The following is a 26,547-nucleotide window of genomic DNA, read 5'->3' as shown; positions in this document are numbered from 1 at the left end:
AACATATCTGTTTTGCTCTAGAACATATACAGAGTGACGCTTATGGCAGATTTGTATTTCTCCATGTGGTTCTGAAATCATACCCTATTATACTCCTTGCCATGTACATCGCATTCCCATACAACTCAGAAATTCTAACAAAGGCAGCTGCCTTTATGGCCCTCTCTCCTGAAACACCTGTGGTGTGCCTGGGAAATTTGAACAAAGGCATGGATCCCTACATTGATAGATGGTGGGAATCTACATCTCAATACCCTCAGTCTACCCAATTCTCTAGACTCATTGATGAAATGGGTCTTGTGGATATATTGCATCTCAGGCACCCAAAGGCGTATCAGTTTTCCTGTCATTCCAACTCTTATCATACACTCTCATACACTTTGGTGACGAACAATGCTTTTTCCAGCATGATGGAGCACCTTGCCATAATGCAAAAATAATAACTAAGTGGCTAGGGGATCAAAACATCAAAATTTTGGGTGCATGGCCAGGAAACTCTGCAGACCTTAATCCCATTGAGAACTTGTGGTCAATTCCGAAAAGGCGGGTGGACAAACAAAAACCCACAAATTCTGACAAACTCCAAGCATTGATTAGGAAAGAATGGGCGCCTCCATTTTGAGGTCAGAGCAAACTTTTACACTTACGAATGTGAAAGTATCAGTCAGGTTTGGTACAGGCGTGGATTTTAACTAATTCCTCGGTTTTCACCAAGAATATTGCAAGGTGGGATGGTCTTTGCTACAGGAGGTTTGCAGTCTGCAGTTCGCAGCCCTTGGAGTCTCCCACTGACGTGTTACTGAAAGTTGAGATGCTGTGTCTGGAATGAGACTGTTCAGCAATTGAGAATATAGTACAGGGCAAAGGTCTGAAGCTGTAGTCCAAGAGATAGCTGAGGTCAGATACAATCTGGCAGCGCGGTACAGGAGGAAGATCCAGAGCCCTGGTCTAGAGGAGGTAGCTGAGGTCAATACACAGTCTGTGGTACAGGAGCGGAATCTGGAGGCAGCTGAGGTCAATACCGATATCAGGATAAGGTAGACAGTACCCAGGACAATCCAAAAGCAGAGTCAAGGCAAGCAAGGGTCGTACACTGGAGGACTATTAGAATGCACGGGGAGAAAGGAAACAACAAAGGAGTCAGATACAGGTATCCTATTGCTCTGACACTCTCATAGTTTTAGATAAATTGTTTTATAGCAAGGGATTCAAAATCCTTGCCTCTCGGTCACATGACCGCTACACAGAAGAGCTGCTCACCTGGAAGCTAGACGGGGCGAGTGGCTGCAGGATGAGACCCAGGAGTAAGGATGAGGTAAGTACTTGACACTTTTCAAGGTTTTATAAATTAGCCTGTTTCGCTATCCCCATAGAGAAAATACGATCAAAGCTGCAGTGAATGTCAGAGATATCTGTGACATTAGACTGTTGTTAAATAACCCTGATACTTAATTTTACCATAATCCTGAAGGATTGAATGCATAGAAGACTTTCATAAATAGGCCCCTTAGACAGCTCGGTCTCTATATGTCAGGGTTTCTTTTTAATAAAGTTTAAAAAAAACAACATCAGAAAAAACTAATAAATAAATAATTGGGTGACTGCTGGAAATTAGGATGCTAGAAAACTTATGTGAGTTCCTTCTTACTGTGTGAACTATAATAAATAGATGATTTATGGCATCTCACATGTCTAGACAGAGCACTGATTTTAGGATATTCTAACAAAAATATCTTGTGTTGCAACTATGTCAAGGTTGTGATTACAAAATGACAGGGCTGAATGATTGCCTCTTTAATTGTTATATAGGGTATGCATGTGCATTTCACCTGTGATTACATGTGTGTGAACGTCTAGGAGTTGTCACGGTCCTAATTTCCTGGCTACGACTGATTATTGAGATTGACTGACAGTTGTAATTCAGCCATATTAGATTTGGTATAGTAGGGATCCGCTACTGACATGCTTACTCCCTCACATGGCCTGAGAGCCAATCAGTGAGGAGACTGTTGAAAAGTCTCATTCACTTGCAAACTTGAGTGCAGCAAGCTTATCCAGTATTTAAGCAACAATGAAAATAATGTTTCCTGTAGGGCTATGAAGCTATGTATGCGGCAGTGATTCTGCATAGTGCAGCTCCAGCATCAGTTGAGCAACCTAAGGAGGAGGCAATCACATCTTATCTCCAAATTAAGGGAAGAAATTGCTAGGCAGAAGTTCACATTTAATAAAAACTATTTTATTTTTTTCAAGATAAGATTACTGTTATAGATGTTATATCTGGCCCATTGCAAAGAAATGTAGCTTGTAATAACCTTCAATGAACAAAGTAAAAGGCCTGCTATGTAATAGTGATGTTTCTGAATCAGTATGTGATTAATATTAACCTCTCAGGTCAAGTCCATATGAATGCGATGTAGAGACGTGTTTATTTGGCCAATGATGGTCCATGTGCGGTATTGGATATTTCACATGGCAACCTGACATAATTTGCATTTTTCTGTGTATGTGTGAGACAGAGACATTGTTTATTAATAAAATAATGTGTCAAAATTATTCCTAGAGAATGCTTCAGCATGCTAGGGAGTGCCCTTGGAGGAGCTCCTGGAGTAGGCAAAGGAGGAGCCCCAGGAGAAGGCTCTGGAGGAGGGCCATGAGGAGATCCTGGAAGATCTCAAAAAGAAACCCCAAAAAAGTCATATTTGTCACTCTCCATTTCCCCAAACCCAGAGAATTCCCTTTCCCCAGTCCTCACAAAGCCTTTCTTTTCTAAATGAGACTTTCCCTTGGCAATGTTTTACATTTCCTAATTGTCTGGCATCATGGGCCAAATAAGTGTTTGTTGCCAAGCAAACTAATCCCCCTTATATGTCTGCATGTGCCTCCAAAATGCAGTCCTATGACTATTATTACATTCAGAATAAGATGAACCTCCCAGAGAACTTCTCTTAATGTAGCACCTCTGAACTCTACCAGTGAATTAGCGGAAGGGGCAAATAAAAACCACTGCTACATGCACCAGTTTATAGGTCACATAGGGGACTTAGTACTGCATTCATCAAGGAACGTATTGCCTATATACGTTTCAATAAGCATTCAACAAAAGTCGTTTCTTCAGATTCACTCCTTGTTCAATACGGATGTGCATATGCCCAGTGTACATGCATGTTTTTTTTTTTTTTAAAAAAAGCACATTACATTTGCTTTACATTCCTTGATGAATCGGGTCCAAAGTCTTAAAATACTATTTGTGCCTTTAAATTCCCCCTACTGACATATAATACAAGACCACTCTCACAATTCCAATTCTAGATGTTCTTCAGTGGTTGGGAATATAAGTAGTATATATCAATGTTATATAATACAGCATCATTTATTTTTATTTGTTTATTTATTTTGAATAAACCTTGTCTATTATTTGAAGCTATTACACAAAAGCCAAATTACTTTTTCATTGTAAGCTGTAATGCAGTAAGTATTTTATTAGCTATTTTAAGCTCTGCTGCCTATTCACTACTAATTCAAAGATTTTATTATTTTGCTCAGCTAGAAGTGGTGAAACTCTTGAACTGTATTTTCTATTTTACAAATGACTGAACTCTAATTGTGTTGAAAGATTTTTTATAACAATTTAGTGATCTAGAATATGGTAATTTTAAATATTTACAAATATATTTTGATATTGGAATATTTTTAATCCTGGCCTGAAGGACATACTTAAATCAAGTTGTTAAAATATATAGTTATAATTTAAATCAGCAATCCCAAATAAAATGTTTAATTTGTCTTAAATAGCACGTTATGTACATTTTAAGCATGCATCTGATTGTCATTTTCTTAGTTCTGCTCTTACAAATCATTATCTATTTTTTAAATTCTCTCTGGAAGTTGCAAAGTATTACGACCAATTAAAGACAGGCTCACAGCTCTCAGAATGTCAAGAAGTGGTAGAAATTTACATTGCACAGAGCAGGCAAACCTGATAGGGGTTCCAAAGCCTCTCTGATCACTACATCATATGTGACTGTGGTAGCTATGGTAGTCCATGACCCTGTGCAGAATTATAAATCATTACCAAAGGCCTAAAGCAACAAACCATGGAAAAATTGGTATATACCAATATTCTTCTTATAGTCTACCACAGTGATTTATGTTAAAAAAAAAAAAAAATAATAATCATGGAATTGCTGCATTAAAGCACTGCTTATTTAATTCAATTATTTACCAGCCTCCCCACTATGAATAATTGATTCAATGCAACTGATATAAAAGAGCTACTAAGATAAAGAATTTATTACTATGATCTAAAAGCTTCACATTAAGTGAAACAAATTATTTTCATTTGAGAAGAGATTCCACTTTTGTCTTTTCTCAAACTCTGCCAAATTACCGGTGTCATAGCAACATAATAGTCATAGTTGAATCTGGGCCCAAGAGGAAGAGAAGTTTTGCTTTGACAGCATATCCAGTCTCCTACTTTACTGTGGTGCAGCAGTGGAGATGCTGGGTGAACATAGTGGCACCTCAACTATGGCACATATTAAGTCCAGCACCTGTGCCCCTCTACCCTACCTTAACTGCTGTTAGTGCTATGAGTACTCTTTGAGCATAGAGACACTCATAGCCTTATGAAAATCTGTGATCAGACAGAAGCTCACAGCTCAAAGAGTCATTCATAGCTCGGCACTGGTCCAGAACCTCTAGTTATGTGATAGTGGTTACAAGAAGGGGAACAATATGGTAGAAGTTCCCCTGCTACGTGTTTTCAAATTGCTCAGGGAGCATACAATATTGGACCCCCATTTAAATACATATACACTAATTAAAGTAATTGACATCACTATGATCCATATAATTCAAACCCACTACTTGCTTTACTTTTCCCATGATCCTGTAAATGCATTTCTTTTCTTTGAACACACTTAATCTATGGACTTTTGTTTTCCTTTCAGAGCTCTACCTGCACATATACATACGGGGCGTGAGTCATTAAGGAGAGCAAGGCAAAAAAGAAAGGAGAAAACTTGACCCTGGACAAACCAAATTACAATGCAAGGGGTGCAAATTAGTTTATTATTTTGCACATAAGATAAATACTTGCTGCTATTTCATGTAGCACACAAATACTTGTTAGCTGTATTTTTACACTGAAATTTGAAGTTGATCTAGGACATGCCCTACCCCAACTATAAATCTGTCCCCACACTTTAAATTTAGCTCCCCCTCCAATGCAACATGGTTTTGCCAAGGTGCAAAGTTACTAATTTTTTTTGCTTTGCTCTCCATAATGAATCAGGCCTTTTATCTTTCGTACTCTGTTTGAGAAAACTTTACACATCTTTGATTGTCTTCCAGGATTGGATCACATACCGAAATCCATCAAGAGTTGACATTTCCAGATTGCTTATCGACAAGCTTGAGCTGCAGCAATATATTCATCTTCTGTTGGAGAGATTGCCACTGTTGTCATTTTTACTGGTCCGGTATATAGTATTATTATAGTTTAAATAAAAATCTAGCTGTTCACTTAAATTCTGTTCCAAACTATGTATTTATTTTAAAAAAGTAATCCAATACCGTCACGTTACAACATACAAAGTATAACAGAACAGTAAATGGATAAAGGTAAAACAGAAGTACAAAAAGTTTTGTTGGTACATCATATACTCAAAGCAAATCAAAATATCAGGGCATATTGAGGTATAGTTACGTATCTGCATATTATTACAAAACAACTTTGAATTGCTGATAGCATTAGCAACAGACGAGGAATAGGGAGAGATACATTTGAAAGAAAGCACCATGGGCCTGATTCATTAAGGCAAGAAATTGAGTAAGTTTTCTGGACAAAACTATGTTACAATGCAAGGGGTGTAAATTAGTTTATTATTTTGCACATACCGTATATACTCGAATATAAGCCGAGGCACCTAATTTTACCACAAAAAACTGGTAAAACTTATTGACTCGAGTATAAGCCTAGGATGGGAAATGACTTGCTTCTTTTAATAAACTCAGGCTCCCAAAATGTCTGCAAATGTACCAAAAAATCAGCAACCATATTAGTTAGGTGCATATATAGTGTATATTGCGTTCACATGGGATAGCAAATGCCACAATTTGGAAAATATTGGAGAGGATATGTTTATCATTAATAATTACTAGATAACTGCTCACGCCAGGTACTGCGCCCGTCTCCTACTAGGCTGTCTTTAGGACAGTACACACATATTGCATCTCTTTCTCATTGACGAGGAGCTCTGGATGTCCCCCTGTGTTTACTCTCCTCTGTGTCTGGGAGGGAGGGATTTTCTTCAGTCCTTAACTTCCGCAGTGGAACGCATGTGCGTTCCACTAACAGGAAGTTCAGCATTTGGAACGCAAGTTTGCGTTCCAAATGCAAACAACAGCAATTCTGCACAATAAACGATTTCCAGTGTAAAGGACAGTGACCACTTTGCAGCCTGTCTAATGGAATAAGCAGCTCTCTCCCAGCAATTGTAGGGTTATACAACATGCAATTCTCTCATCAGCAAACATGTTAGGCAGTTTCAGAATATAATCCAATGTCTGATGCAATATAGACAAACTCTTGTGGTAAATGATTGTTCTCTATGTCCCAGTCAGCTTGCAGATAACTTTAAATACAGCAGATTTGGCTGGAACAAACTCTTCCTTTACACAGTGCTATAACACCTCTCAATAGCAATATTACACTCTGGGTCAGAGGTTTTAATAACACAGTTTGATGTCTCACTTAAATAACTTGAAAAAAGAGCAAATCAAAATAAACTTATCTGTCTTCATATGAGTCCTGCTGACATCTCTGGGCAGTGGCAAGTTAGGTATTTTACTATACTGCAAAGGTGCTTCTTTCTGGGCTGGCTGCAAATAGCAGGACAACAATTCAGCCATAGCATTCAGTGGCTCTTTGTAGGAAGATCCTTTATTAGCTCAGCCAGCCGTCATATACATCACTTCTCACACTACTACAGAATTTCTCCTATAAAATTTTTAGAAATGCACAATTATTTCTAAACGATATCTTATCAATTTGAAACTATTTACATTTGACAAATCTTTAAATTCACCATACGTATAACACTAATATTTTATTGGATTTCTATGTTCGTGGATGTTTCAGCCAGGATAAATAACTAATCTTCACACACATAATTATATATAATTACCTATCATTCATACATAGCTCAATACTACAAAGAGATGAATTTGTCAATACAACTATAAAACCCTAAAACCCACATCATATATTTCAATAACTCTTTTTAGAAGCAATGCACATGGTTGGGGTCCTTAAATTTCTTTTAAACACCAAATAAACTGGTGATTTTTTGCATTAGATTATTTACACAGTCTCTTTCCTCTACAGAGAATACATTTTTTTGTTTATTTTGTTTATTTCAGAAAACAGCTTATATTTTTAGCCTTTTGGACTTTATAAATAATCACTTTATTAAGTAGTTGCAGACTTTCACAAGAAGAGTTTGGTAAAACAGTTTCTGTAATTTTCCCCAAAAACTTATTTTTTTATAGTAATTCAAGTAAGAAGTTGAAGTAAAAATGGATCAGATAAATGTGTCTAAGTATCTGCTGATTTTTCAGCTGCAGTGATGTAATAGTAATAGTAATTATGCTGAACTGTGTCTGTTTAACTATTATTTTATATGTCCAGCTTGTCTCTCTCCTCTCACACTGTTATCGTTAAATAGGCACAGTCTATGTTGTGTGTTTGTTCATAGACATCTCTATAACAGACATCTCTATAATGTTCAGTACTTTTCTTTTTACTCACACCTCTCATTTTCTCACTTTTTCTCTTCTTCCACTTTCATCACTTTTTATCTGCCTATAAATCACTTTGTCCAATTTTCATTCGGTCCCTAACTTTTCGCTGTCAGTTTAACCAGACACAGGGTTCTCTGTCACCAATTCTGTGTATCGCACACTCTCTGTGTCACCCCCAACAACCACCAATAACTACCAACGGTCACATCTCCCTGCAGGAATTTTTTTTTTTTACATTTCTTTATAAACACTTACAACAACTAACAAATGTAACCACAGCCAACCAGACAGGTAGATAAATATAGCTATGTGTACACACATATATTTACATATAGATACACTATGGGGTATTCAGGTTTAGGGGTATCACAATTTCTCCACAATCAGCACTAGGCAAACCAGCCGGGGTGGGTGGCACTATAGCAGGTGGACATGCGGCAGGGGTCCCTTGCTATCAAGTCAACCTACCCCAGGATGTTCAGCACTAGGCTGTATTCCCTAGGGAGTGGGGTCTGAAATAAACGTGTGGGCCCCCGCCCTCTAGGAACACCCAGCCTAGTGCTGATACCACTAAGACTCTTCCTGCACCCCCGGGGTGATAAGCACAGGGTAATAACATGCAAGAAAAGTGAAAAATATAAATCACAATTTTAGTTTGTGGAACTACAAGTTCCAGGCAGCCCGGGCTGCCATTAACAGTCTGGGCATGCTGGTGCTTGTAAAAATACAAGCACAGGCATACCCATGGCAGCCACGGCATGCTGGTGCTTGGAGAAGCACAAGTGCCAGCATGCCCTGACACTTAGGGTTTTCTGAGCTATGTAGTACTGCTAAGTAAATTGTGAAATAAAACACAGCACCCTCAGTCAAACCACATTACTTTAATGAAAATAATAAACCCCTAAAGTAAAGCACAATTCACTCTTTAAAACCACATATGTTTATTAAAAAAAACAAAAAAACAAATGATTATCATCAGATGTCTTCAGTTGTTCTTCTATGTTTGCAATCCAAAAATGCTTGTAACCATGTCCAAAACAAACCATAATATTCCCAAAGGTCCTGTAGCTATCCAAAATAAGTTATATCCAAAAGTCCTTGGAAAATCGTCTGGGGCTAGATTGACTAAACTGCGAGTTTGAAAAAGTGGAGATGTTGCCTATAACAACCAATCAGATTCTAGTCATCATTTATTTAGTACATTCTACAAAATGACAGCTAGAATCTGATTGGTTGCTATAGGCAACATCTCCACTTTTTCAAACCCGCAGTTTAGTAAATATACCCTTGGTCTTCCGTCACAAAGACCCCCCAGAACATTCCTCTGGAAAAGGCTTGCAAAAATAACCAACCAATAACAAAGGTACGGACTGTGCTCCTCTATGGAGAAGCAAGAAGCACCGCAACATTGAATGAGAACTAAACAGACGCAATGTCTATTTATAGTGTATGGGGGTTTCCCATGAGAGTATGTGTTTTTTTCTCATTCAGCATCGCAGTGCTTCTCCATAGAGGAACACAGTCCATTTGTCGCATTGCCCCTTAATATCAGTAGTCGTCATTTTCAATGTCAGCAATCACACTGTCATCATTTTATTGTGTCAGCATTTCTTTCATTAAGGTATTTCATGTGTCAGGATTAATTCTGTGTCACTGTTTATAACTTATTATTTTCTTCTTGTCACTATTTTATGTGTTGGCATTTTGCTGTCACTGTTATTGGTGTCGGCATTTTCGTCATAGGAAAGATGGCAACCACCGGACTCAGCGCAGCTTATATGGTTTAATAGAGTTTGTAGTTTTCAGTTTTTGGTGGGGTATTTGCATGGACTGTGGTGAACAATCAGTGCCCGAATCTCTGCAGGCAGCTGTCTGCAGTTGTTAACATATACAATTAATGCTAAATATGTCTTTGAGTTTACCAAGAGGACAATACATGTTTTGCATGTCTAATAACGTTGCACAACAAAAACATGAAAGAAGTTGCAAACTTTGGTGTATCTTTTTTATACCACCCCTTTCTTTATTTTCCTCAACCTATGAAATATCTAACAAAATTCACTGTGAAATAAATACAGAATACATATTAAATAATACAGAAAATCAGGCAGGAGTTAATTCCTATTTTATAGCGCTGTGTAATCACTAATTTTCCCATACTTATATAGTCATATATTTAATTCATAGTTTGTGGAACTTGGGAATGAGTTCTTACTATAAGAAGAATATGTGCATTCTGCTTCTGCAGGTGAAACTGCAATTCTGTATCATATGCACTGTATCAGGAGCATACTTTCAACAAGATCTTGTTCTGGAAATTTAAATCTTCTCCACTCAATCAACAATAAACATAAGTGATTGTGGATTCCCAGTGGTACTATACTGTGTGTCACATAATGTGTGTCACTGCCTGGAGAAGATAAAGTGCTCTGATTACAAGAAGTCCTTGGGGTAACCACATCCTGAAATTATTTCAGCAATTCATGATTTATTAATTTGTTTCCTCGAAAGCCTCGGGAGAAGACACAAGGACACGTGTGAATCAGCTCATCTACTTCAAAGTAACTTGCACTTCTTTCCTCTTATGAATATCCATTTTATGTGTATTTTTTTATTCTCCATCCTGTTTTTCTACTGTGAGTTTCCATGATTCATTATCATACTTAAATTTTTTGCTCAATCTGCTTTTAGATGATTTGCATCTTTCTTTATGTCTTTCCTTTACTTTTATTCATTCCTTTATTCTACACTCTGTTTACATCAATATATTTTGCAACAAAATCCTCTTGAAAACGAACACATCGATAACCTTCTGCTCAGAATGATTGACCAGAATGTAATTGCTTAATGCTTACAGAGACATTGCATAATGAACAGTCCATTTATTTTTAACAAATTTTGGAGAATAGAAATTCATGTGTATAAGAGCAGATATCAATCAGTTAAAACTTGTCAACACAACAATAGTTTTTAGATACAGAAGACGCATAACAAAATCACTAGATGTATGCACACCATGCTAGGTCAGGCACCTAAACCAGGAACAGATGAATGCAGAGACTTTATCGTGGTATTGCACTTAATTCATCCTGTCTGTCAGCAAAGAAGTGATAAGGAAACATATACATATACAAGGTCAGATTATGGTATGACAAGTTTGTGGGACAATAAATGTGCAAACCACAGTTATTATTTTAATTATTTTTTTCTATCATAATTATTTTATCATTATTTATTTATTTATAAGTCGCCACAGATTCCTAAGCGCCGGATACAGAAGCAAGTAACAAACTGACGAGGTAAATACATATAAGTAGCACAGATGGTTGTGAGTAATGCTATGGGGATTCACACAGAATGCATCAAAAGATGTGATGGGACGTATGAGGGAGTAAGACAGAAGACAGATATGGGACAATAGGTAAAGAGGACCCTGCCCGAGAGAGTTTACATTCTAGATGGAGGGTTGGTGAGAGGCAGTAGGACCAACTATAATGACAATTGAAAATATTAAGGAAGCGCTGTTACAACTGTAATTCAATTTAATCAGTATAAACAATAAATAGCCTTGTATAGGCGATACACATAAAAATCAATGCTGACTAAACGCCTGCACAATAAATTACAACCAAATTTTAAATAAAAATGAAATCACCAGTAGGATTGGCAAATTGTTTTGAAATGAACTTGTACCATTCATTTTTATCATTGATTTTTATGTGTATCGCCTATACAAGGCTATTTATTGTTTACACTGATTAAATTGAATTACAGCTGTACCAGCGCTTTCTTAATATTTTATATTGTATACTATTTTGGTTAGATCCAGATATCTACCACAAGCTAGCAGCGGTCTTCTGTTTTTATTTCATTTTGTTAGATTATCTAGCGCCCGACATTATTATATTTATAATGAAAATTGGCCTGGTCATTTTGAATACCGTATATTGTGTGATATATATTAAAACATCCTACAACTCATTAAATATTCATCTGATAACTGCATCCTCTGTATTAAAAGAGAAAGTAGTTAGAAAAAGTAGTTCAGATCAAGATTTCGATTTAAACCTCTATGAAACATGTTATTGGCTCCTACTATTAAATTAATAACCCAAGCCACCATATTTATTAATCCAAACTAACTCTCTCTCCCCACACTTACCTTTTTCCATCCACTACTACAGAGACATTTTGTCGTCTTCTCTGGCTGCCTGCAGATGTGAGCATGCTATATTGGGTCAGTACCATCTGTGGCCGCATGGAATATGATGATTAATCAACCATAGTGTAGAGGGCAGGGCCATCAGGCTCTATGGCCCACTGGAATTTCCCTGATACCCCAGTAGGTCAGTCTGATACTGTTTGAAATTATTGCAATTTTTTTTTTAGAAATATGTTATAAATTTACTCTGGCTTCTAAACTACTTTTGGACGTGCGCCAACTACAGATTCTAATAAGAGATAAAGGAAGTGCCTGCAATTTGCATCACTAATATATTCATCAAAACAAAACGTTATTTTATTATTGGGGGCAAAACTCCATGGAAGCATTCCTCTCAAATACTAATATTATTGGTTTGACTGCAACATAGGATAAGAATGACATGGGGTGATTATGTATTGTAAATCATGATGTAGTGTTAGGGGGAAAGTGCTTATAGGTCAAATAAGTGAGTCTAGTTGTTACAGCTCAATTTATGTGCTGGATTAAAGGGAATTTTTAAAGTTTTGGAGGATGAATGTCTTATGGTGTGACATTAAGCAATATTGCAACAGAGGCTCCTTCATATGACAATCCCTTTGTGTTGGGGTTTGGCAACATTAGTCATATCATATATGACACAAGTTCAGTTGGGTAAAATGGATTTAAGGCAAATACCTCAACTTGTTTTGTGCAGTGGTGATAAGGAGGAAGAAGATATTATGGTAATTGTTCTGTTACCAGTTTACTTGGTTAATGTGGTGGTGCTAGACAAAGTTGAATTGCCTAGACAGTGAGTGTGGAACCCTGGGCAATCTCTAGCAGACCAACCAGCAGCAAGCTCTAGTTCAGCCCCTCACCCTCTCATCATAAGTGACAATTGCCTTATACACCAAGTCCTGCATGCTTTACCATGATGCATTATCATGGTACGGGCAGCCAGTGATGGCTGCTTAGTAGTGTGTATAGTTCTAAGTGTGTTAGTTACAAGAGTATTAAGATTTAAATAACATAATTCAGAGTTATACTGGACTTCTTATTAGTTCTTATTAGTTAACAGTTATTTCTATACCAAATCTCTGCTTCCTCTCTTTCATCAACAGGTAATTACTTGTACCTTATTTGCACGAGTGTTAGAACTGTAATAAGAAAGTGCATTTTTATTTCTAATGGTATGCTGTCCTTTCACTGTTTGCTTGTTTAAAACTTTATTGCTAGTGTTTGTTGGGAGAGTTTATTGAGGGTCTGATTGAGGAACACTGATCACATGTGTTTGCTAATCATATATATTCATTGTAGAATGGCTGCTTAGTCGGTGTGTATAGTTCTAAGTGTGTTAGTTAAAAATGTATTAAGATTTAAATTGCATAATTCGGAGTTATACCGGAGTTAAACAGGATGAAACAGAAGAAGAACATTGTGCCTCTTACCACAGCTACACAAGGACAACAGTCAGTATTCACCTGAAACTTCATTTTCTACCCCTGATGTTTCCATCTCTCCCTGGCTGAAAGCTTCACACCACTAAAAGACTCTATTGGACTCTGATCTTATTTTCTTCTCAGCTCATGAAAGTTTGTTTTATCTGTCAGTTTATTTTCCCTGCAACATCCCTTCTGTTTAATCTGCCTGCTGTACTACTTGCTCAGCCACTACCTGCCCATGCTAGAGCTGTTTTGGTCCTCTCTCTTATTATTGTACTTTCAATTCTACTCAAGGCTTTGTCTGCCATCACAAGTATGAAAAAATGAAACTGAGTTTGAACCACTCTCCTCTCTCATGACTCTGCAAGAACTCAGCTACTACATCACCTGTGCCTGATTACTATCCATTCGACACTTCCACCCACTCCTCCACATGGCTCACCACATCATTACTCATACTATCAAGCCATCCAGGAATAAACTACATCTACTGTAGCTTCCCTCTGCTCTACTTCTATGATTTCCCAAGACATAGCAACTAGGTAATTCTTTTATTTCACTCAACTTTTGATATCTTACTCATAAATCACAATGTTTGCCAAATTAGTTTTCTTTCTCTCCTTTTATGGTGTTATCTTTAGGACTATGTCATCCTTCACCCGTCTTGTAACACACACCTCTGTCCACATTGCCCCTTCAATACTTCACTCACCTCTAGTGAACACTCATGAACTCCTTTCCTATTTAAATTCGAAAGTTTTAACAGCCTTACCCTGTTGTCAAAAACTAAAAGGACACACATCTTACGATCATCTTTCCTATCGTTCTTCCTCCCTGCTTCCTCCCTGCTTCTATTAGCTGGTGATATATCACCTATTCCAGGTCCCCCTCACTTCTCCCACACACATATATCTAAACGCTACAGAAATACAGCAAACCTCACCTGTCTCCGGTCTCTTCTAAAGTAATTTAAATGTATCCTTTGGAATGCAGTCTGTTTGTAACAAACTTACCTCCATACAGGATCTCTTCCTCTCAAACAACTTCAACCTTCTAGCTATAACAGAAACATGGCTCACGCAATCAGATACTGCCTCACCTGCAGACCTTTCATATGGTGGTCTCCAGTTCACACTCCCAGACCTGAAGGCAGACAAGGAGGTGGGTTTGGACTACTTCTCTCCCCACAGTGCACATTCACAGTTCTACCAATTGTCCCAACACTCATGTTCACATCTTTGAAGTACATACTGTGAGGAATTTTAACCCTTTCTCTGTGCATGTTGCTGTCATCTATCGCTTACCTGGACCACACCAACAATTTCTTGAACACTTCTCTGCATGGCTCCCTCATTTCTTTTCTCTCTGACATCCCCATCATCATCATGGGTGATTTCAACATCCCTATTGCTAATCCACATTCTATTGCTGCTTCCAAACTATTCTCTCTAACTTCCTCACTTGACCTCTCCCAGTGGATTGAATACACTACTCTCAGCATAGCCACTGTCTTGATCTTGTTTACTCTAGACTATGCTCAGTTTATCATTTCCTTAACACAACATTCCCCATCTCGGATCATCACCTTATTAGTTACTCGCTCACCCCCAGTTCTTTACCCTCCTCGCTGTCAAACTTTTCCAAACCTCCTGACACCCGCAGGAATATTAACTCTATTGATTCTCAACAGTTTTCCACCTCTCTTCAGCATCTTCTCTTCCTTTCTACATTCTCTTCCCCTAATAGGGCAGTACCTCAGTTTCACCAAACCCTAGTAACTGCCCTTGATCAAATGGTTCCAGCGACTCTTCATACTCACACTAACGTAACACAAACTCTACAAAAACTTTCTTGTAAAGCAGAACGTCACTGGCATAAATCTTGTACTTATATTGATTTCATCACATATATTGCTATCTACCACTCCTATCGAAATGTTCTGGACACTGCAAAACAAACATACTACCAATCTCTAATCTAGCTCAGGCTTCTTACCCCAATTGCCTTTATAACACATTTAAATCTTTTCTAAACCCTCCCACCCCAAACCCTCTGACAACCATCAGTGCTCAGGATCTTGCTTCCTATTTCAAGGACAACATTGATAAGATAAGACTTGAAATGGTATCACCTCCCTCGACTAGCAATCAGCTCAATTCCTTTGTAGTACCGTCGGACACTCTCTCTTCATTTGATCCCAGAACTGAAGAGTAACTATCTACTCTCTTCTCATCTTCCTAGTCTACCTCCTGTCCCCTTGATCCCATACCCTCACAAATTGATAGGTTCCTGTCTTCTGTGCTCATTCCACCTCTAACAAAAATCTGTAATCTCTCTCTCTCTACTGGTATTTTTCCATTACTATTTAAGCATGCAGTGATTGCTCCTATTTTGAAAAACAAAATTCTGACCCAAACTCTCTCTCAAATTACCGCCCCATCTTTCAGCTACTATGCCCCTCCAAGCTTCTCAAGAGAATTGTCTAAACTCGCTTCACACACTTTCTTACAGCAAACAAACCACTGGATTCTCTTCAGTCAGGCTTTCGCTCTCAACACTCCAAAGAGACTGCACTGACCAAGGTTGTCAATGATTTGATCACAGGAAAAACTGAAGGCATTACTCTCTCCTAATTCTTCTGGATCACTCTGCTGCATTTGAAACTGTTGACCAATCTCTCCTCATACAAACGCTAAACTCTCTAGGTTATGAAGGCACTGTCCTATCCTGGATCTCATCTTACTTATCTAATCGCTCTTTCAGTGTTAATTTCTCTGGATCCACATTTGTTCTGCTTCCTTTATCAGGCTAAGTCCAAGGTCCTCTGCTATTCTATATCTGTACAACTTCTCTTGGAAAACAAAATATGCTACTTTGGATTTCAGTATCATCTCTATTCGGATGATACACAAATCTATCTATCCTCTCCTGATCTCTCACCATCTATGTTGTATCACGTTACTGACTGTCTTTCTGCCATTTAATTTTTGATGTCTTCTCGCCAACTCAAAGTCAATCTTTCAAAAACAGAATAAATAATATTCCCACCCAAAAACAGAAGCTTCCTGTGTGATATTTCTATTTCTGTTGATGACATGACCATAATTCACATCCCACAAGCTCGCTGCCTAGGTGTAGTCCTTGACTTACAACTATCCTTTGTTCCACACTTTGACTCTATATCCAAATCATGTTACATACATCTAAACAACATTTCCAGAGTGCACAAGATACTGCAAAAACCTTAATTGCATGCACTCATCATCTCCTGCAACGACTTTTGCAATTCCCTCCTTACTGGTCTTCCCAAAATCAGACTCGAACCTCTACAATCTATCTTGCATGCAGAAGCTAGATTGATTTTCCTTGCAAACTATTCTATACCTGTCTTTCAACAAATCCAATATAAAATTCTTCTACTGACATACAAGGCCATCAACAAGATCAAAAAGATCACACCGCCATACATCTCCTAACTTGTCTCAAAATATCTCCCAACTCGACACCTCCGTTCTGCACAAGATCTGCGTCGCTCTTCCACTCTGATCACATTCTCCCATTTCCGGTTACAGGACTTTCTTCAGGCTGCACCCACTTTGTGGAATTCCCTCTCTTGCATAATAAGACTTTTCTCTGGTCTTCAAACCTTCAAGTGTTCTCTGAAAACCCACCTCTTCAGCCAAGCTTCTGATATTCCTTAACCAGCATCTTACCCTATTATCACCCTCTACACAGCTAACACAAGACAACAACCCTCTGACCAACATTGTTGTGTGACTGATCACACAGTCCACTCAATACCTTTTACCCTGCATTCTAGCTGGACCAATGTGCAATATGATGAAGCACGTTTCCTTCTGTATCAAACTCCCATTGTCCCATAGATTGAAAGCCCTCTTACCTCTCTGCCTGTATGTATTACCCAGTATTGTTTTATTAATGTTGCTATATAAAGAAATGTTTATGATGATGATTATGGTCAGGGCCGGATTGGCCATCTGGCAAATGCCAGAAGGGCCGATGACCAGATGGGCCGGCCCGACTCTTCCTGTCTTCCTGGTGGCTGGTCCCTCCCCGGGAACCAGCCACCTCTGTTACGCGCTGCACAGCTCCCTCCCCCGTTATGAAATCCCACTTACAAGAAATCTGGACAGTTTCCAGATTTATTTTTTCTTAATGAGGGTCGCGGGGGTGCCGCGATTTTTCTGGGGGGGCCGTGGGGGTACCGCAATGTTTGCGAGGGGAGGGAGGGGGGTTGCAGGGGTGCCGCGATTTTCACGTGGGGGGGGTGTCACCAAGGTGCCGCGAGTTGCAGGGATCATGAGTGTGAGAGAGCCAGGGGGGTAGGGGCTGCTGGGAGAGGAGTGAGAGAGCCAGGGGGTAGGGGCTGCTGGGAGAGTGGGTGAGAGGGCCAAAGGGGAAGGGGGGGCTGCTGGGAGAGGGGGTGAGAGAGGTGAAAGGGGGTGCTGGGAGTGGGGGTGAGAGAGCGAGGGGGGAAGGGGGTGCTGGGAGAGGGGGTGAGAGAGCCAGGGGGGAAGGGGCTGCTGTTAGAGGGGTGAGAGAACCAGGGGGTAGAGGGTGCTTGGAGAGGGAGCGAGAGAGCCAGGGGGAAGGGGGTGCTAGGAGAGGGGGTGAGAGAGCCAAAGGGGAAGGGGGTGTTAGGAGAGGGATGAGAGAGACAGGGGGGAAGGGGGTGCTGGGAGAGGAGGTGAGAGCCAGGGGGGAAGGGGATGCTAGTAGAGGGGGTGAGAGAGCCAAAGGGGAAAGGGGTGTTAGGAGAGGGGTGAGAGAGCCAGGGGGAAGGGGGTGCTGGGAGAGGAGGTGAGAGCCAGGGGGAAAGGGGTGCTGGGAGAAGGGGTGAGAGAGCCAGGGGGGAAGGGGCTGCTGGGAGAGAGGTGAAAGAGCAAGGGGGTATGGGCTCCTGGAAGAGGGGGTCAGAGAGCCAGGGTGGAAGGGGGTGCTGGGAGAGGGGGTGAGAGAGCAAAGGGGAAAGGGCTGCTGGGAGAGGGGTTGAGAGAGCCAAAGGGGAGAGGGGGCTGCTGGGAGAGGGGGTGAGAGAGCCGGGGGGAAAGGGGCTGCTGGTAGAGGGGTGAGAGAACCAGGGGGGTAGGGGGTGCTGGGAGAGGCAGTGAGAGAGCAACGGGGAAGTGGGGGCTGCTGGGATTGGGGGTGAGAGAGCCAGGGTGGAAGGGGGTGCTAGGAGAGGGGTGAGAGAGCCAGGGGGGAAGGGGTGCTGGGAGGGAAGGTGAGAGCCAGGGGGAAGGGGGTGCTGGGAGAGGGGATGAGAGAGCCAGGGGGGAGGGGCTGCTTGGAGAGGGGTGAGAGAACCAGGGGGGTAGGAGGTGCTGGGAGAGGGGGTGATAGAACAAGGGGGAAGGGGGTGCTGGGAGAGGAGGTGAAAGAGCAAGGAGGTAGGGGCTGCTGGGAGAGGGCGTGAGAGAGCCATGGTGGAAGGGGGTGCTGGCAGAGGGGGTGAGAGAGCCAAAGGGGAAGGGGGTGCTGGGAGAGGGGTGAGAGAGCCAGGCTGGAAGGGGTGAGAGAGCCAGGGGGGAAGGATCTGCTGGGAGAGGGGTGAAAAAACCAGGGGGGTAGGGGCTGCTGGGAGAGGGGGTGAGAGAGCCAGGGTGGAAGGTGGTGCTGGGAGAGGGGGTGAGAGAGCCAAAGGGGAAGGGAGTGCTGGGAGAGGGGGCGAGAGAGCCAGGGTGGAAGGGGGTGCTGGGAGAGGGGGTGAGAGAGCCAAAGGGGAAGGGGGTGCTGGGAGAGGGGTAAAAGAGCCAGGGGGTAGGGGGTGTTGGGAGAGGGGGTGAGAGAGCCAGGGGGGAAGGGGGTGCCTGGAGAGGGGGTGAGAGAGCCAGGGGGGAAGGTAGTGCTGGGAGAGGAGGTGAGGGAGCCAAGGGGGAAAGAGGGAGCTGTGAGAGGGGGTGAGAGAGCCAGGGGGTAGGGGCTGCTGGGAAAGGGGGTGAGAGAGCCTGGGGGTGCTGGGAGAGGGGGTGAGAGAGCCAGGGGGGAAGGGGGTGTTGGGAGAGGGGGTGAGAGAGCCAGGGGGGGTAGAGGGTGCAGGAAGACGTTTGAGTGCCAGATGGGTAGACAGTGCAGGAAGACGTGTGAGAGCGGCAGGGGAGAAGGTGGTGCAGGGGCATAGGTAAAAGAAAGTGTAAAGGGAGAGACATCTTAAGAATAGGAATGTCACGGATGCAGTCATCATAAAACACAAGTAGTAATGAAGAATGAGAATGCACAGAGGGGACAAGTGTTAAAAAAATAAATAATCAAGCCTTCATACTCAATTCACTTATATTTTCCACTTCTAAATTTCTGCTTCGACCACTGCCCTCTGTTCCTGCTCCCGACTGCCTGTGTGAGCTGATAGCTGCTGATCCCTCCTCGCCCAGTGCCCCCAGTAGGAGAACAGAATACAGGATGCCATAATAAGGTAAGTTCATAAATTTTCTCGTGTGCAATGTGTTTTTAACCATCCTTTCATGAACTGGGGGCACTACTGTGTAACCAATGACATTTAAAACACTATGTATTGCTCATTATTGTGCTGTAATGTTTCTTGCATATTTATCTGTACAGGGATTTTTAATTAAGAGGAAAAACTCTGCTTGTCATAAATTTTATCTGTGATTGTGCCAATATATTTTTTTGTTTGCATTGTAAATGGTGTATTAAGCTGCTCCTGGGACTCACACTCTCAGTATCTGATATGCTGTACCAATTTTTATTTGTGAATTTGTGTTTGGGCACTACTAATGATTTGGGGGCACTACTAAGGCATATTGTTATTTGGGGACACTATTGTGGCATAATATGACCTTGGGGCACTACAATGTGGTATAATATGAACTGGGCGCAATACGGTGTGGCATAATATGAACTTCTGCCAAAGGCAAGTCTTTCATTGTTGAATATGATGGGAGCCAAAAGAAGTTGCTGTATCGTGGCCCAAAATTCCTTTTGTCGGTCCTGCCTGTGAGTTAAGGGGGTAGACGTCTCCAGGTAAATAATTTAAATGTTTTCCATCAAACTGATGGATCACAACCAATTATCTCTCACCCACCTCCAATATCCCCCTTAATTTATACTGTGTTATTTAAAATGAATAGAAAAGACGCATATCCAGTTACTAAAAAATAGTTAGTAAAAAAAATATTTTTCTCTGACATTTTGCTCTAAATGGAAATACCTTTAATGCGGCCGTTCAAATGATCATTCAATAGTTATGTTTTTTTTTAGATATTTATTAGAGTTTTATTTCATGTGGAATGATTCATGAAAATTTTGCCATTACTATTTAATTGAGGGAAAAGAGTACCTGTTAACTATATGTGTGTAAGTACTCTGTTGTTGCTATTTTGTGGGAGATGTGAACAAAGCAAAACATTGGTTTCCTACATTGGCGCCTGTATAATTGGTGGTATTGCTGTAGTATGGGGTGGCGTGGTGGCGGCAATGTTGTAGTGTGTTTGGGGCTTAGTATTGTTAATAAGTAGGAGAGGGTATTGCTGTAATGTGGGGGGTGATGCCGGTTGCTGTAATGTGGGGGGTGATGCCGGATGCTGTAATTAGAGATGAGCGGGCTCGGATATCTGAAATCCGAGCCCACCCGAACGTTGCCGATCCGAGCCGGATCCAAGACAGATCCGGGTATTCCCGCCAATTGCAAAACTGAAACCGAGGCTCTGAGTCATAATCCCGCTGTCGGATCTTGCGATACTCGTATTCTATAAATTCCCCGCTAGCCGCCGCCATCTTCACTCGGGCATTGATCAGGGTAGAGGGAGGTTGTGTTAGGTGGTCCTCTGTCCTGCTATATCTCGTGCTGTGCTGTGCTGTGCTGTTCAGTTCTGTGCTGTGCTGTGCTGTTCAGTTCTGTGCTGTGCTGTGCTGTGTTCTGCTCAGTCCAATGGTGCTGTGTCCTGTGCTCTGTCCTTCTGAGTTCAGTGGTGCTGCTGGGTCCTGTGCTGTGTCATGTTCAGTCCAGTGGTGCTGTGTCCTGTGCTCTGTCCTTCTAAGGGCATTGTTATTTCCCAAGTTATAAAAATTTGTAAAAAAAAGTTATAAAAAAAATAAAAAATAAATAATTATAAAAAAATAAAATAAAAAAAAATATCCAAAAACAATTCTGCAATATAAGTCCATTGGTACTGCAATATTACAAAGTTTTCAAAAGAAAAAAGGAGGGAGGTTACTGTCGCACTGATTAGGGAATGACCCTCCAATATAAAAATCTTATGAAAATTCCTATCTCATCTGGAGGGGTGCTACCAATAACATATTTATTATAGTTCAAACAAAAAGGAAAGCTAGAGGTTATTTATGGTGCACAAGGTTTCCCATATTTCATTTATTATGATACAACATTGATTAAAATATAACCTTTATTAATATTTTATATAAAATAGTCTTCTTAAAATAGCGCGAAATTGAAAGTGATTTAGTGAATATGTGAGTTAAAACTCTGGGTGCGCTACAATTTCTCTGAATTCATTAATGACCTATGCAGTTTTGTAAGTATGGTAAGTATATAATTCATCCAAATTAGGCTGTGTTTACTATATCCCTCACCAATGCAATATTGATGACAGGGATTTCTTGTAACATCTATAGAGAGTCAGAAGAATAATTCCCTGAGACTCTTAATAATAATAGCTTATTAATGGGAATACTTAATACCTTTATATGTACCTAAATGACATTACTAACAACTGAATATAGGATCTCCTATGGAGAGTGAAAGGTTCTACCTATATAGAGTCCATTCAGATAACATTTGGTTTATAGCTGTACTATCGTTGCAGTGCTTATCTCCTTATTTTGACCCCTCGGTTCTATAATTCCCTGCACTCTAGGATGCTAATATTTCTAATAGCCCTGCATAACTAAGGTCATATTGTATTTTGTGAGAAGTACAAGCTGGCACACAGAGAAAAGCCCGACGCGCGTTTCGCTTAGCTTTATCAAGGACTTCGCGCTATTTTAAGAAGACTATTTTATATAAAATATTAATAAAGGTTATATTTTAATCAATGTTGTGTCATAATAAATGAAATATGGGAAACTTTGTGCACCATAAATAACCTCTAGCTTTCCTTTTTGTTTGAAATATTACAAAGTTCACAGATTCTGCAGTATAAGTCCATTGGTACTGCTATATTACAAAGTTCACTGATTCTGCAGTATAAGTCCAGTGGTACTGCAATATTACAAAGTTCACTGATTCTGCAGTATAAGTCCAGTGGTACTGCAATATTACAAAGTTTACTAATTCTGCAGTATAAGTCCATTGGTACTGCTATATTACAAAGTTCACTGATTCTGCAGTATAAGTCCAGTGGTACTGCAATATTACAAAGTTCACTGATTCTGCAGTATAAGTCCAGTGGTACTGCAATATTACAAAGTTCACTGATTCTGCAGTATAAGTCCATTGGTATGCAATATTACAAAGTTCACTGATTCTGCAGTATAAGTCCATTGGTACTGCTATATTACAAAGTTCACTGATTCTGCAGTATAATTCCAGTGGTACTGCTATATTACAAAGTTCAATGATTCAGCAGTATAAGTCCAGTGGTACTGCTATATTACAAAGTTCACTGATTCTGCAGTATAAGTCCATTGGTACTGCTATATTACAAAGTTCACTGATTCAGCAGTATAATTCCAGTGGTACTGCTATATTACAAAGTTCACTGATTCAGCAGTATAAGTCCAGTGGTACTGCTATATTACAAAGTTCACTGATTCAGCAGTATAAGTCCAGTGGTACTGCTATATTACAAAGTTCACTGATTCTGCAGTATAAGTCCATTGGTACTGCTATATTACAAAGTTCACTGATTCAGCAGTATAATTCCAGTGGTACTGCTATATTACAAAGTTCACTGATTCAGCAGTATAAGTCCAGTGGTACTGCTATATTACAAAGTTCACTGATTCAGCAGTATAAGTCCAGTGTTACTGCTATATTACAAAGTTCACTGATTCTGCAGTATAAGTCCATTGGTACTGCTATATTACAAAGCTCACTGATTCTGCAGTATAAGTCCATTGGTACTGCTATATTACAAAGTTCACTGATTCTGCAGTATAAGTCCATTGGTACTGCTATATTACAAAGTTCACTGATTCAGCAGTATAATTCCAGTGGTACTGCTATATTACAAAGTTCACTGATTCAGCAGTATAATTCCAGTGGTACTGCTATATTACAAAGTTCACTGATTCAGCAGTATAAGTCCAGTGGTGCTGCTATATTACAAAGTTCACTAATTCAGCAGTATAAGTCCAGTGGTACTCTCCTGTGCCACATATAATTTTTAAAGGCTTTGCCGAGTGTGTGTGGCTTAAGGGTACGCTTTCTTGTGCTACATATAATGGAAATCAAAAATTTGGAGGATAAAGTAGGGAAAGATCAAGACCCACTTCCTCCTAATGCTGAAGCTGCTGCCACTAGTCATGACATAGAAAATGAAATGCCATCAATGTCGTCTGGCAAGCCCGATGCCCAATCTCCTAGTACAGGGCATGTAAAATCCAAAAAGCCCAAATTCTCAAAAAGTAGCAAAAACTTAAAATCATCTGAGGAGAAACGTAAAGTTGGCAATATGCCATTTACGACACGTAGTGGCAAGGAACGGCTTAGGCCCTGGCCCGTGTTCATGACTAGAGGTCCAGCTTCACCCAAGGATCTAAGCCCTCCTCCTCTCCCCCCTACAAAAAATTTAAGAGAGTTATGCTGTCAGCAACAACAACAAAACAGCAAAGAACTCTGCCTTCTAAACAGATGACATCACAAATCCCCAATGCGAGTCCAAGGGTGTTGGTGCTTGTGAAGCCTGACCTTCCAATCACTGTACGGGAAGAGGTGACTCCATCCAGGATTTGCAGCACACCCTCTGCATATGTTGGAAGGATCACCCACAGTGTAGATCCAGATTTGGATAATCAATGTGTCAATGTTGTACACCGGGAGGAGGCTATTGATGTAGCTGGCGATGTGGAGGAACTTGATGATGAGGATGGTGATGTGGTTATTGTAAATGAGGCACCAGGGGGGGAAATGTTCATGGGATGAAAAAGCCCATCGTCATGCCTGGTCAGAAGACCAAAAAATGCACTTCTTTGGTCTGGAGTTATTTTTATCCAAATCCGGACAACCAATGTATGGCCATATGTAGCTTATGTAAAGCTCAAATAAGCAGGGGTAAGGATCTTGCCCTCCTAGGGACATCCTCCCTTATACGTCACCTGAATAACCTTCATAGTTCAGTGGTTAGTTCAGGAACTGGGCCTAGGACCGTCATCATTACAGGGACACCTAAAACCCTTGGTCCTGTTGGATACACACCACCAACACCCTCCTCGTCAACTTCCTCCACGATCTCCATCAGATTTAGTACTGCAGGCCATGTCACCAGCCAGACTGAGTCCTCTTCTATACGGGATTCATCCGAGGAATCCTGCAGCGGTACGCCTACTACTGCCACTGCTGCTGTTGCTGCTGTTAGTCGGTCATCTTCCCAGAGGGGAAGTCGTAAGACCGCTACGTCTTTCACAAAACAATTGACTGTCCAACAGTCGTTTGCCATGACCACAAAATACGATAGTAGTCACCCTATTGCAAAGCGTATAACTGCGGCTGTAACTGCTATGTTGGTGTTAGACGTGCGCCCGGTGTCCGCCATCAGTGGAGTGGGATTTAGAGGGTTGATGGAAGTATTGTGTCCCCGGTACCAAATCCCGTCGAGATTCCACTTCACTAGGCAGGCGATACCAAAGATGTACAGAGAAGTACGAGCAAGTGTCCTCAGTGCTCTTAAAAATGCGGTTGTACCCACTGTCCACTTAACCACGGACATGTGGACAAGTGGTTCTGGGCAAATGAAGAACTATAAGACTGTGACAGCCCACTGGGTATATGCATCCCCTTCCGCAGCAACAGCAGCAGCTGCATCAGTAGCAGCATCTACACAACGTCTGCTTGTGCAAAGGCAGGCAACATTGTGTATTACAGGCTATAATAAGAGGCACAACGCTGACAACCTATTAGAGAAAATGAGGGAAATTATTTTGCAGTGGCTTACCCCACTTAGACTGTCCTGGGGATTTGTGGGGTCAGACAACGCCAGTAACATTGTGCGGGCATTGCATATGGGCAATTTCCAGCACGTCCCATGTTTTGCCCACACCGTTAATTTGGTGGTGCAGAATTACCTCAAGAGTGACAGGGGTGTGCAGGAGATGCTTGCGGTGGCCCGCAAAATTGCTGGACACTTTCGGCATTCTGCCAGTGCCTACCGCAGGCTCGAGGCACATCAAAAAAGCCTGAATTTGCCTTGCCATCACCTCAAACAAGAGGTTGTGACGCGCTGGAACTCCACCCTCTATATGCTGCAGTGGATGGAGGAGCAGCAAAAGGCCATTCAGGCCTACACCGCCACCTACGACATAGGCAAAGGAGTGGGGATGCGCCTGAGTCAAGCGCAGTGGAGACTGATTTCCGTGTTGTGCAAGGTTCTCCAGCCGTTTGAACTTGCCACACGAGAAGTCAGTTCCGACACTGCCAGCTTGAGTCAGGTGATTCCCCTGATCAGGCTATTGCAGAAGCAGCTGGAGAAAGTGAGGGAGGAGCTGGTAAACCATTGCGATTCCACCAAGCATGTAGCTCTTGTGGATGAAGCCCTTCGTACGCTTTGCAAGGATCTGAGGGTGGTCACTATTTTAAAGTCAGAGGAATACATTCTGGCCACCGTTCTTGATCCTCTGTTTAAAGCGTATGTTTTGTCTCTGTTTCCGGCGGCCAACAGCTCCACCCTCATTTTCTTCCACATCTGTGGCTGCGAGGAAAAAGCTCAGTTTTCCTAAAGGAGCCGCTGGCGGGGATGCTGATAACATCTGGTGCGGACTGAAGGACCTGCCAACCATTGCAGACATGTCTACTGTTGCTGCATTGGATGCTGTCACAATAGAAAAAATGGTGGAGGATTATTTTGCTGACACCATCCAAATAGACATGTCAGACAGTCCATATTGTTACTGGCAGGAAAAAAAGGCAGTTTGGAAGCCCCTGTACAAACTGGCTCTATTTTACCTGAGTTGTCCCCCCTC

This window comes from Mixophyes fleayi, chromosome 2 (genome assembly GCF_038048845.1).
Source record: "Mixophyes fleayi isolate aMixFle1 chromosome 2, aMixFle1.hap1, whole genome shotgun sequence".
NCBI classification, from domain to species: Eukaryota; Metazoa; Chordata; class Amphibia; order Anura; family Limnodynastidae; genus Mixophyes; species Mixophyes fleayi.
This window is presented reverse-complemented; position numbering follows the sequence as displayed.